Source organism: Danio rerio, chromosome 1, assembly GCF_052040795.2.
Source record: "Danio rerio strain M-AB ecotype USA chromosome 1, GRCz13ab, whole genome shotgun sequence".
NCBI classification, from domain to species: Eukaryota; Metazoa; Chordata; class Actinopteri; order Cypriniformes; family Danionidae; genus Danio; species Danio rerio.
Genome location: NC_141021.1, coordinates 39,077,826 through 39,091,999, shown reverse-complemented (window position 1 = coordinate 39,091,999; position 14,174 = coordinate 39,077,826). Strand labels below are relative to the sequence as shown.

General features: G+C 35.6%; 1 long non-coding RNA gene across 1 annotated transcript; it reads left to right on the top strand.

Moving 5' to 3' along the window:
* The first annotated feature begins 39 nt into the window (after positions 1-39).
* On the top strand, positions 40-13,795 carry LOC141386124 (uncharacterized). Its single transcript, XR_015476724.1, has 3 exons — positions 40-74; positions 9,353-9,401; positions 12,027-13,795. It is a non-coding gene; the product is annotated as an uncharacterized LOC141386124 (long non-coding RNA).
* Positions 13,796-14,174: the final 379 nt, after the last annotated feature.

Genomic DNA, 14,174 nt, shown 5'->3' with positions numbered 1-14,174 from the left:
AATGAAATATATTATTGTATGGCGCCACCGCTCGGATTGGAGACAGAAAGCGGCCACAAGCAAAGAGGTTACTGGTGAGTTGTTCTGCGACGTGTTTCATATTTCATTTTTATCTTTTGCTAGTTTTATGTAGTTTAGTAAAATATTTAGCATTTTAATTATAAAATAGTATAAACAAGTGTGTGTCAATTGCCTCCACAATCCTTCCTTAATAGTGGAGCCAACTTATAGCATTTAGAACACTTCGATGTGGTCATGTTGGCTCATGAACATTTCCTGCTTGTTATCAAACTATGTAATGTTAAAACAGCTATCATAACATTATTTATCAATAGCCTATGTGGCTGTTTGGATTCTCGGAAGCTAGAAATTAAAAATGTAAAACAGGAAATACGTTGCAGTGTTTCTGATTACATCTCGCAAAATGGTCTAAACAAGAGATTTACATTACAGTACTTATTTGAGCAATTCCATGCTATATTTAAATTTTTTAAATTTTTTTAACAAAATAGCGAAAACGTTTCTAAGCAAGTATTTTACAGTACCTTAAAATGTCTCTGTCAGTGTTTGCAAACTATTATATTTGATTAACCAAAAAAATCACACAAGTGGCAATTTCACATGTCTCTTCCATAACGAAAAAATGTCACATCCATAACAAAGCTTTTTCCTCATAAATGCAAAAATGTACAATAAAATAAAATCATTCATGTTTGTTCTATAGAGAGTCACCCTTATCCTTTTGGTTAGCATTGTGTTGGGTCTGAGCCGAGGTTTGACCCAGCGACCTTCTTGCTGTGAGGCACTACCTACTGCACCACTGCCTCGCCTTAAATATGTTTCAATATAATGTTAACATATACTTTTTCTGTGAATTTATGTATTGAGTTTTTCCTGCAAATGTCACATCCATAACACTGAAATTGCTCACTTACAATTCCAAGCTTAACTTAACAAGAAAGCATTTAAAACCTATATAATTTGCATAAATTTTTAATATATTATACTGTATAATCTATTGAATCTCTAAATTGCTGTTGATCCCTCTTAACTTTCAATTTCTTTATCTATTATCTATCCTCATATCAGATAACCTATTGATAATTCTTTGTTTTTTGTTTAATTTATGTTGTTTTTTCCTCTTATTATTTTCTTTTTCATTCTTCATTGGCACCATTGTAAATAATCTAATAATTAATATTGTAAATGATGTGTACCAAATGTATCTTTCTGTTAAATGTTCAAAAACAAATTGTGGAGGGTGTTAAATATATTTTTTTCATTAGGCTGATGTGCTTGTTTTTAATTTAAATTGATCAAATTGTTATTCTAACCCTGATAAGCACTTCTCGTTCATTCTGACATTGCAAACATTTTTACTTTTAGATTAAACATAGCGTTTAGCTAATTAACATTCATTTATAGTAAAACTGGATAGATATCCAGAAACAAAACAAAAGCAGATAACTATGTTAAACAAATGTACCACAATCATGTACTGCATTCCGGCGCCTAGACTGCAGCTCCGCACAGGAAGTTTGGCCAGAGGAGAAATGGTCTTGCCCAACAGAGCCTGGTTTTTCTCAAGGTTTTTTTACCTTTTGTCACTCGGTGAAGTTTGTTTCTTGCGGATGTCGTCACTGGCTTGCTTGTTTGGGTCTTGTGGAGCTACACATCAATGAATTTGCTCTTCAGTGTTTGGACTTTCAGCAGTGAAATTTAAACCACACTGAACTGAACTAAACTGATCTTCAACTCTTAAAACTGGACTGACACATTTTCAATTTACTAGAACTTCTACAGTATGTGAAGCTGCTTTGCCACAATCTACACTGTAAAAGCGCTTTAGAAATAAACATGAATTGAAATCAATTGAATTGCAGAAGTACACTGGAAGGTCTTATTGCCAAATGTTTTTGGACACCCTTCTAAATCATTGAATTCCTGTGTCTAAATCCTGATCACTTCCCTGGCCACAGGTTGAATCAAACACCAATGCATGCAGACTGATTCTACAAATATTTGTAAAATGAATGGGTCAATCTTAGGAGCATTGTAGGTTGACTTGTGCAATAAGTCCATTTGTGAAAATTTGTCACCACTATTTCACAGTCAACTGTTAGTGGTGGTGTTATAACAAAGTATACACAAGTGAGAACAACTGCGACTCTTACAGCGGGGACACAGTGCACATATTTATGATATTTAGAGCAATATTTACAGACCTCCAAAATTGGTGTGGCCTTAAGAACTGTGTGTACTGTGTTATCACAGTTTCTATGGTGGTGAACATTGGTGTGAAGCATGTCACGCACCACTCATGACTCTAAAGACCTGGAGACATGTTATCTGGAGTAAGGAATCACGTTTTTCTGTCTGAAAATCTGATACATGAGTTTGGGTTTGGTGGTTGCCGGGAGAACGGTAGCTACTTGGTTGCATCATGCCTAGTTTAAAGTTTGGTAGAGACCAGGCATGATCAAACTATCTATACTAGATGTCGAATTGGACATTCTAGGTTGACTCGTTTGTATTCACTGAATAAGAAAGCACCACCTAAATATAATTACTGGCAGGCTGCTCTTAGCACGAAACATTTTGTTGAAATTTGGAAGATTGAAAACCATTAGACAACTTTTTTATAAGGAGAGTATACTTTGATGGACATTTTTAAAAACCTATCAACAGAAAGAATCTTAAATTATTTATCAAAAATTAAACTGAAGTCATATTTAACTTTGAATATATTTTTGTGTGAACACTTTAATTATTTAATTTTAATTATATTAAGTAGCTTATTATTGTAATACGAATTTGTTTTTATCATGTGATATTTTATGTATATCCATTTTGCTGTGAAATAGCCAAAAGTTGCTGATGTGGCAATAAATAAATAATAATTAAGTTTGGTGGAGGGGGATTGTTGTGTGGTTGTTTTTCAGAGTTTCGGCTTGACTTCTGCAATAAAATTAACTCTTAATGCTTCAGCAGCATACCAAGACATTATAGACAATTCCATGCTCAATTTTAATTGTGGGAAAATTTTGGTGATGACCACTTCAAATCTAACTTCCAATTACTTTTATTGTCACATAATCAGCTGCACGTGTACTATGATGAGTGAGAAGCTTAGTTGCAGAGCGTGCAAATACAACGACATACTCCCAAAAAACAAAACAATATACAATTAGCAATGTTGACAGTAATACGTAGAAGACAATAAATAAGAGTACATATAGTCTGACTGTTGGTGGAAAATGAATAGGCAATATTGTTTTAAGTAAGGATTGGTTAAAGTGCAGTGCACTTGATGGCAAAAGTCTATAGCTTGGGTGGCTGGAGTCGCTGATGATTCTCTTGGCTTTCCTCATGCACTGCCAGGTGGAGATGTCCTGGAGGGAGGTACGTTGCCAGCAGTTTGCACAATCCTATGTAGACCTTTGCAATTGCTGCTGGTGCTGTTTCCATACCAGGTGGTGATGCAGCCATTTGGGATGCTCTCCACAGTGCAGGTGCAGAACGAGAGAAGGATGTGCGGGCTCATTCCAAACTTCCTGAGATGCCTGAGAAAGAAGAGGCATTGTGCCTTTGTCAGCACTGCATGTGTGTGAGCAGTCCATGTCAGATCTTCAGCAATGTGGACTCCAAGAAACTTGAAAGTACTGACCCTCTCAACTGGTGTATCGTTGATGGTGATGGGAATGTGTTCTCTTTCTGTCCCAACATAGATTTGGCAATATTACCAGTTCTTAATCTTTTTCAACATATGGTAGGTCTGATTGTCCAATTTTTTGGACAATCCAAGGTTCATATAGAAAGAATTTTTTGGGAAGATTACAAGTGTTTGGTTGGACATAATTTCATATAAGATTTAAGTGTCAGGAAAATGATTAAAAACAGAAAAATGTCAAAGGAGAAGACAAGAATGCCTTTGTTATTTAGACTCTACACCTGGTCCACAAAGGTATGAATTATTGAACTTGGTGTGGAGGAACTTATTTCGCCTACACCAGACCTTGAGTCCAGATCTCAACTTGATTAAACTTAGGGATAAATTAGACAAAGACCGTGAGCCAGGCCTTCTCATTCAACATCAGTGCCTGAACCCACAAGTGCACTTCTTGAAGAAGGGTCAAACATTAACATAAACACACCCTGAAACCTAAGAAAAGCCTTCCCAGAAAAGTTGCTGTAGCTGCAAGGGGTTGTCAACTGCACATTAAACCATACGGATTAGGATTGGGTTTTTATTAAAAATCATGTGCATATTTAAAGGCAGATGCCCTAAAATCTTTGGCAATACAATGTTTGTCTGGAAAGTTTGTCATTTGGCATGATCACAAATCAGTTTATATATGTGTGTGTGTGTGTGTGTGTATATATATATATATATATATATATATATATATATATATATATATATATATATATATATATATATATATATATATATATATATATATATATATTATTTTTTTTTTTATGTCTGTCTGTACTTGTTTATATTTGAAGAGATCAAATGCAAAAGCCTCCAAATGTGCCATCTAAAATGTCCTTTTAAAATTAGCATTTTTTTCCTCAGGCTTCTATATTTAAACTACGTGACAAGTCTTGCAATCAATCCCAGTTGTAAGAGTAACAAATAATAATTTGACTACTAGTTGATCATTTGGAAATGTGTCAGAAGGTAGATTTTTTTCAGATAAATCATCTGTTGAACTGCATTCTGATCATCACAAAGACTGCAGAAGACCTATTGGAACCCGCATGGATCCAAGATTCTCACAGAAATCAGTCAAGTTTGGTGAAGGAAAAATCATGGTTACATTCAGTATGGGGGCGTACGTGAGATCTGCAGAGTGGATGGCAACATTAACAGCCTGAGGTATCAAGACATTTGTGCTGCCCATAACATTACAAACCACAGAAGTGGGCAAATTCTTCAGCAGGATAGCGCTCCTTCTCAGCCTCCACATCATGAAAGCAAAGAAGGTTAAGGTGTTCCAATTTTGGCCAGCCCAGTCACCAGACAGGAACATTATTAAGCATGTTTGGGGTAGGAAAGAGGAGGCTCCTCATTTTAAAAGAAAATTCCAGATGGCACTTAAAGGCTTTTGTGTTTGACCTCTTCAATTGTTTATTTGTCTTCATTCGTTGATTGTCATTTATACTGAGACTAATCATTCTGTGCAAATAATATATATGATGCCAAACCTATTTTTAACCTCATCTTTAAGCTTGATATCCTTCATGTTATATTGCTAACATTCTGGAAACAAAAGGAAAAAAACTCATATGATCCAAGAACAAATCCTGCGTAAAACAATGATGACTGTTTTCAGACTCAAAATGGCTCACTAGATGGCAGTGTGCGCTTACACTTTATAACTCTTTATGTAGCTCTGTTTCTTACAAAGTGTTCCTCAACACAATCTATGTTTGTTCTTTTTTTAACAGAATGATTGTGCCACATTTTAGTTTGTGGTCCTGAACAAAAAAAACAGTCATCAAATTACCATTTCTAATTAAAATTCCTGAGATGTGAGGGAAAAGTATTTATTTCACCACATGGTAATCTAATTACAACAAATGCAATATCAGCACAATGGTTTACTGTGTTTGCACCTCGTAATGAAGAACAGAGCTGTACAGAAGTCCAGAATTAGTCTTTTTTTCTTAGAAATAACTTTGAAAAGTTTATTCCATCAGCAGTAAGAGGTGTTTTTATATATATACTCGTCCCAAATTATTTTCCAAATAATATCAATAGTTATTTTCACAGTTGTGTTTAAACATGAATGAGCAATGAGGAATTGCTCTCATTTCCAGATATTGTTGTCATAGGTCTGATTTAAGCTTTTCTTGTGAGATCTAGCAGTCCTGTAGAAGACATAGGAGCACAGTTTCTCTGTCCTGTTTCAAGAAAGGCAAGTTTACTGTTCTTTAAAATGGCAAATCAGCTTGAACCTTTTTTCCATGATGAAAGTAGAGACAGGATCTTGACCCAAAAAACTCCTCTCTTGTGCTGTTGAGAAAAAACAGACTGCAACAAAATACCCTGTGCAAGTCACAAAAAAAAAAAAAAAAGATCCACCTTTTGCTGCTCATGACTTTTGTATTACAGATTATGGGTTGCAATTCCAGTTTATGGAACTGAAAAGAATCTAAAGCTAAATAATTTCAAATAATAAGACTGTTCGACAAAAAAAATCAATTTACACTGTTTATCATTGATTTTAAAAACAACATTCATTCAGTCATTTTCTTTTATTAATCCGGGGTCACCACAGCGTAATAAACCGCCAACTTATCCAACACGTTTTTACGCAGCGGATGCCCTTCCAGCCGCAACCCATCTCTGGAAAACATACACACATACACTAGAGACAATTTAGCCTACCCAATTCACCTGTACCACATGACTTTGGACTGTGGGGGAAACCGGAGCACCCGGAGGAAACCCACGCGAACGCAGGGAGAACATGCAAACTCCACACAGAAACAGCAACTGAGCCGAGGTTCAAACCAGCGACCCAGCGACCTTCTTGCAGTGAGCAACAGCACTACCTACTGCGCCACTGCTTCACCCCAAAAACAACAATATATTTTGTATTTTAATATGACATTATCGTCACAAGCATATCTGTATCTAAAACTCTTTACTTCTGTATAATCACTGACCTAAGCCAAAGACCCATTATTAAAAATTTATACCAGTGCACTGTCACTTCTCTATTTATTTATTTATTTTATTATTTTTTTTATTTGAATTTTATGCAATATTTATTTGTTTTTAGGTTTTGCTGTGTAATTAGTTTTATTGTAAAGTACTTTAGTCAACTTCGGTTGTAGCAAGGTTTTTTTGCAGATTATTTGCTTGTATTCCCTTCAATACAGTCATTTTGAATATACAGTTGAAGTCAGAACTATCAGTCCCCCTTTAATTTTCTTTTTCTTTTTTAAATATTTCCCAAATTATGTTTAACAGAGCAAGGGAATTTTCACAGTATGTCTGATATTTTTTTCTTCTTCTGGAGAAAGCCTTTTTTGTTTTATTTCAGCTAGAAAAAAAGAAGTTATTAATTTTTTAAAAAGCATTTTAAATACAATAATATTAGCTCCTTTAAGCTATTTTTATTTCGGCAGTCTACAGAACAAACCATCATTATACAATAACTTGACTAATTACCCTAACCTGCCTAGTTAGCCTAATTAATCTAGTTAAGCCTTGAAATGTCACTTTAAGCTGTATAGAAGTGTCTTGAAAACAATCTAGTAAAATATTATTTACTGTCACCATTATTTACTGTCACCAAAAATAAAATAAATCAGTTATTAGAGATGAGTTATTAAAACTATTTTGTTTAAAAATGTATTGAAAAAATCTTCTCTCTTTTAAACAGAAATTGGGGAAAAAATAAACAAGCCATCTAATAATTCAGGAGGGCTAATAATTCTGATTTTAACTCTATATATATCTCCATAAATTTCTGTTGAAAGTTCTAGTTTAGTGTGCAGAAAGTTGGCTAATTTGTTAATTATAAAGTTTCCTTTTTAATATTAGATTGATGAACTTTTGAGGAGAATAATGACACCAAATTGTTTTTTTATTCTCACTGTTTCAACTCAAATGCACAAAGAAACATAACTATTTGACTTGTCAGAAGAGTGGCTAATTTGTACGTGCAACAGAGGCACTAGCGGCTATGGTCCACACACACATTCACACCCACACTCATACACTATGGACAATTTAGCTTACCCAATTCAACTGTACCACATGTCTTTGGACTGTGGGGGAAACCAGAGCACCCGGAGGAAACCCACGCGAACGCAGGGAGAACATGCAAACTCCATACAGAAACGCCAACTTAGCCGAGGTTCGAACCAGCAACCCTCTTGCTGTGAGGCGACAGCACTACCTTCTGTGCCACTGCCTCGCCGCTTAACTGCATATTAAACCATATGAACTAAGATTGAGTTTTTATTAAAGAGCACGTGCATATAATGTATGTCTGGAACGTTTGTCATTTGGCAAGATGGCAAAGTATTTATTTTTTTCTGTCTGTCTGTCCTGCTTTATATTTAAAGAGATCTCTATATATTTAAAGCTCTCCCCCAACTCTGCACCTCATTGGCGGATGGGCAAATCATACAAAATTGTATAAATTAAATTGTATACACTAAAAAATATGATTGATTAACTACATTTTTTAAGGTTAATGGTTGTAAACAATTTATATGGACTAAATTAAAACCAGCAAATTAAATTTAGTAATGTTCAAGATAATTTATTTAAATTCAGTTAATTCAGTGAATTGTATAAACCAGTGGTTCTCAAACTGTGGTACGTGTACCACTACTGGTACGCAGGCTTCCTTCTAGTGGTACGCAGAGGAATGAAATATGTCATGTACATGCTACACACATTTCAAAATTTATCAAAAATGATGTATATAATATGCCATATATGACATATAGCCTATATTTCTGAGGTAATCTGCCACGTTTTTTTTTTAACTGTGCAGAGTTGTAGCTCCTTTACTGGGCCTACTACGCTACTGTATTTCAATACTGCTTATTTTGGTGGTACTTGGAGAGACAATATTTTTCTGAGGTGGTACTTGATGAAAAACGTTTGAGAACCACTGGTATAAACCATTACATTAAAAATTATTTAGTAAATCCAACAATAATTTTTAAGTGTACAAATGAACACAAATCAGCCTCTAAATAAAAAAAAGTTCTGAATTGCAGTGAGATTGCGTTGGATTGTTTAACAAAAGTTACTCCCATAGTTCATGCAAACCATCATGGGCCAAAAAGGTGGATATCTGAAGGAAAAGAAAAAGAGTTGATGCAATAGTTGTAGGCCGAGGAAGATGTAGGCTGAAGTCGTCCTGAATACGCGGAGGCAGAACTTTTCCTTTATGTCGCTGCGCTGTCATCATACTGGCCCCCCAGTTACAGAAATGGCTCATTGTGACAGGACAGATTGTTCATGAATATTGAATCGATCCTTTTGGCTTTTATAAATTAGAAATTGCTCTTGCCACACTCATGCGAGCGCCTTGTTGGATGACTTGGAGGGATAGCTCTGCAAAATGGCATGCGGGACTCTGCCATGTCAGGGCAGGGAAGACAAACAGGCGGTGTGTTGGAGAAAATTGGATACACATTTAAAGTTTAAACGGCGAGTGACGTCCATGGTTAACGTCTCATGTGACTCCCAGCACGAGAGTTTGTGCTTCTTCTGTTTAGTTTTGATTTAATTTAGATGTCACCTCGTGTTGGACTGAATGAGCAAAGTTGGAGGTTGCTTTATCTCCTAATATGTGAGTTTGATTTTCAGGAATTGGTGTCATGCCAGATGGATACCCTCAGGACAGGAAAAAGAGAAAGTATATTTTTGATTATTTATTCATCTCAAACATCTGGCCGAAGATTTATGAGTGCACAAACGATTCAATCCAATTGTCGTTAGCAATTGAATCCAATACCCCTAGAAGATAAGATGTAAAATACTATATATGGTATATACATAGCATATACTACATAGCTTATACTACATTTACCTATACATACACTCACTGGCCACTTTAATAGGTACACCTTACTAGTACCGGGCTGGACCACCTTTTGCCTTCAGAACTGCCTTAATCCTTTGTGGCATAGATTCAAAAAAGTACTGAAAATATTCCTCTGACATTTTGGTCTATATTGACAGGATAGCATCACACAGTTGCTGCAGATTTGTCAGCTGCACATCCATGATGCGAATCTCCTGTTTCACCACATCTTAAAGGTGCTCTTTTGGATTGATATCTGGTGACTGTGGAGGCCATTTAAGTTCAGTGAACTCATTGTCATGTTCAAGATACCAGTCTGAGATGATTTGTGCTTTATCACATGGCGTGTTATCCTGCTTGGAAGGAGCCAAGTCAGAAGATGGGTACACTGTGGTCATAAAGGAATGGACATGGTCAGCAAACAATACTCAGGAAGCCTGTGGTGTTGACACAATGCTCAATTGGTACTAATGGGCCCAAAGTGTGCCAAGAAAATATCCCCTACATCATTACACCAGCAGCCTGAATTGTTGATACAAGGAAGGATGGATCAATTTTTTCATGTTGTTGACACCAAATTCTGACCCTATCATGCGAATGTTGCAACAGAAATCGAGACTCATCAGATCAGGCAACGTTTTTCCAATCTTTTATTGTGCAATTTTGGTGAGCCTGTGTGAATTATCTGTTTTACACATTTACAGAATACACTCATTAAAATGGTATTTAGTATTATCAGTAGTTTATAAATTCTGTCAGGTATACCGTTTATTTATCAGTTTATAAAATGATAAAAGACTGTTTATGCTTTGCCTCTATCCTTCAAATGTTTATACATTTTTTTAGGATAAGTATGTTATTACATTTTTACATAAATGTATCCATTACATTTCTGAATGCTTTAAAATAGCTTGCATGACAAATGAAATTACATCATTCACAGAAATAGAAAATAGAGGCACTGCACGCTCTCAACAGTTAAAACATGCAGATATGATCCAAAAGCCTTTTGTTTCTTGCCTTTTTAAGTATCAAATCGGCAGAGTGTAATATCAGAAATGTGTTATTAATATAATCCATGGCAGAGCACAGTCTTATGAACAAACGTAAGGATACGGTCCAAGCTTATCTTTATAGCGGGGTCTGGCCTTGGAGATCTGCACTACAACACTGTTTTTCCTCAGAATATATGGGTTTTGTTAAGAGATTTGAGCTCAAGGCAAGAAAAAATGTATATTATATTATATTATATTATATTATATTATATTATATTATATTATATTATATTATATTATATTATATTATTCATTTGTTTTCGGCTTAGTCCACTTATTAATCTGGGGTCGCCACAGCGGAATGAATCGCCAACTTATCCAGCATATGTTTTTATCAATGACTGTAAAAAATATGGACGACGCGACAGCCCTTTTTCCCATTGAACGCCTTGAGGGCAAAACGCCTGCTTGACGGGCACAAACTGTCGCAAAAGACTGCTGAAATTGGAGCCAGACATGCGCAGAAGGATTGTCTGATGGAGCCAGAGGAGGAGCCGCGAAAATGAGCAGAGTCGAGCTTCCAATCAAACGCTTTATGTAAAATCAACTACGCCCCCCGAACTTCTCAGCATGCGTTTGCTGTCATATCAATACAAATGGATGTAATAACGTTAACAAATATGAGGGTTTTATATATTCAATCGCGCCAGCTCCAGGCCGCAGCGCATAACTTACTCGCGGCGTCGCGGGCTGATTCCGGCTCGCATGCGGCAGCGCCTGCTCGCTTGGCCGCCGCATCTGGCTCGATTGACTCGGGCTGGAATTGGGTAGTGAGTCCAGGCATCCGGAGTAGGTCCAGCAGAGGTAACATTAGTCAGTCTGAGCTCTAAGAGATAAGTCTCCGGCAGGCGAGAATCTAGCCGGAACTGTGTTTTGCTATCTGGGTGGCTAGGCGTGTATCAGCAAACTAATAAAGCCCAAAAAAAGCCCTGAACTTAGCGAATAAACAGTGTTCCACCAGGATCATGTATGTCAGAAACTATAGTTTACTGCTGAACTCATTTTGTCATGGTAAAATAACACAGAAATCGAATAAAAACATTTCAGTCTACTTCAGTCTCCTGCCGAAGCTCAGACGCCGCGCTTTGAGAAACTGTCAATCACAGCTGTCAATCACGATGACACGCCCAGCATTAAATTACTGCTAAAAACAAACTGTTTACAAAAATGAAGATCTGCACCTATTTCAGCACAATAACCAGTGCCTTAATCGACCAGAACTATCTTTCGGGACATTTTATTGCAAGTGTAATATTTTTTTTTTATTTGGGCTCAAGTCTCCTTCATTAACACGGAGGAGGCGGGCTTTATGACTTGTACTGCAGCCAGCCCCCAGGGGGCGATCTAACGGCCGAAACCTTCACTCAAACGTAGGCTTGCGGCACACTTGGTTTTTATGCAGCGGATGCCCTTCCAGCTGCAACCCACCACTGGGAAACATCCATACACCTATACCACGTCTTTGGACTGTGGGGGAAACCAGAGCACCCAGAGGAAACCCACGCAGAGAACGGGGAAAACATGCAAACTCCACCCAGAAACGCCAACTGACCCAGCCGAAGCTCGAACGAGCGACCTTCTTGCTCTTAGGCGAACATACTACTATATTCTCACTGCTTCACTGTATTACTCATTTCTTAAGCATTTCATGGCAGAAACCATACTGATAATATTTATTTGCACACTGCTGTTGTTGTTTCTTTTTTTTCAATTTGTGCTTTTGAGCTGTTGTTAAATGCATTATCACTTATGGGACGTGGCCTCTATTTTTAGGTTTGGCTTAGAAGAATAGAAGAGTAAGTTAGCATACTTCAAAGATAAGCCTGTACAATGTCTAAATGGTATCATCATTGTATATGGTATGGTAAAAAATGTTAATTACTTTCTTGTAGGGCGGCACCATATGCCTAAATCGTTTCAACATGCATATCGCAATGTGTGTGTCTGCAATAGTCACATCGCAGGAAATACAATGTTAAGTTGGGATTAGAGTCGATCAACAATTGAGAATGCATGAGATTTGTAAAGTCACTGCAATGTATAATTATAACAGAGTGAAACTTTATCATTTGCATGTGTTTTAAAGGATTTTCAAGAAAGTGTAAAGTATTTGGGGGCAACAACATAAACATTTTTAACTTTAATGAACAACATTTTTGCTGATTTGTTGATACAATAAGACTATATTATAATATTTTATATTACATTATTAGATTTCTCTATCTGAATATAGTTTGGCTCTCCAGAAAACCGGAACTGTTTATTTGACTTTTTCTCTTTGCTCTATGGTAATTATTCTAGCGATTTAATTTTTTTATACATGATTCACACCCTTACAAACTCAACCCAACCAATCTAAATGACTGATTTTTAACACAGAATTATTTAGGATTATTTATAATTATAATTATAATTATTTATTATATATTACTCAGTTGACATCCTTACATTTAATTTTTTACTAAATTACTTTCATGTTGGATGCATCCTCGTATTATGAGTAGACGTCAATGGGGCTGAACATTATTTGTATGGAACTTTTAACAGCGCGCATGGAGTTCAGTTAAAAACTTTTAAGTGCTGGATTATAGCTTTTAATATTGCCAATTTTTTTGTTTCTACCTTTTAATGTACAGCTTTTCTGTTTATATGTACTTTATCTCATGATGTAATAGTTATTTATTTGTACTTACCTCATTTCTTTATGTGGTTTAACATTATTATTTTTGTGTTTTTTGTTTGTTTGTTTGTTTGTTTATTTATTTTATTTAAAATATTTCTATTTACAGCTATATTTTGACTTAAATTATTATAGAACAAGTCTTCCTAGGTGGGGGGTGGGGGTTCAGGATTGTTTTACGATATAGTCATATGCTGTATCCTTTCTAAATTAACCAAAACTGAAATAATAAAAACAATTGTTTACAAAAAAAGTATTTTTATGTTTATAGTTTTCAAAAAAAAAGGTTATAGTATTGTTTACATAAAAAACCCTGAAAATATTACTATTATTTATGTTACTTTCTTGTTATCACCTCTATTATTGCTATTTTAACAGTCAATTGATATTGGTTTCAGCATTCACATTTGGACTCTTTCTTTAAAATATTTATTTCATTCTCACCAATGCAGCATTTGTTTGATCCAAAATGCAAAAAAAAACTTTATTTTTACTTGTCTCATCATTAATTTTGTGAAGATAAGACACTTAAAAAGCATTTTAAAAAGTTAACTATTCAAAATTAATAGAGCAGCTTTCACAAATTAAAAATAAATGAATAAATAAATCTAACAAGTCAGTCTTGCTTTGCCTTTGAGCTTCATTTGCTTCTTCCTTGGCAAGCTCAGAGGTTCCCAGCAAATTCTTAGAACCATTCCTTCTTCTCCCTGAAGGCAGTTTCACGAGCATGAGAAAGAATATCTCCAACCTCTGATAGTAACTCTTACATTTTCACTTTCAGTAGTTTGACAAAACTCTCAAAGCAAACTTGTCTCTGTCCTCTAAATTCAGTTTCTAATTTCATTTGTGATAAAGAATGCCTTAAAACAA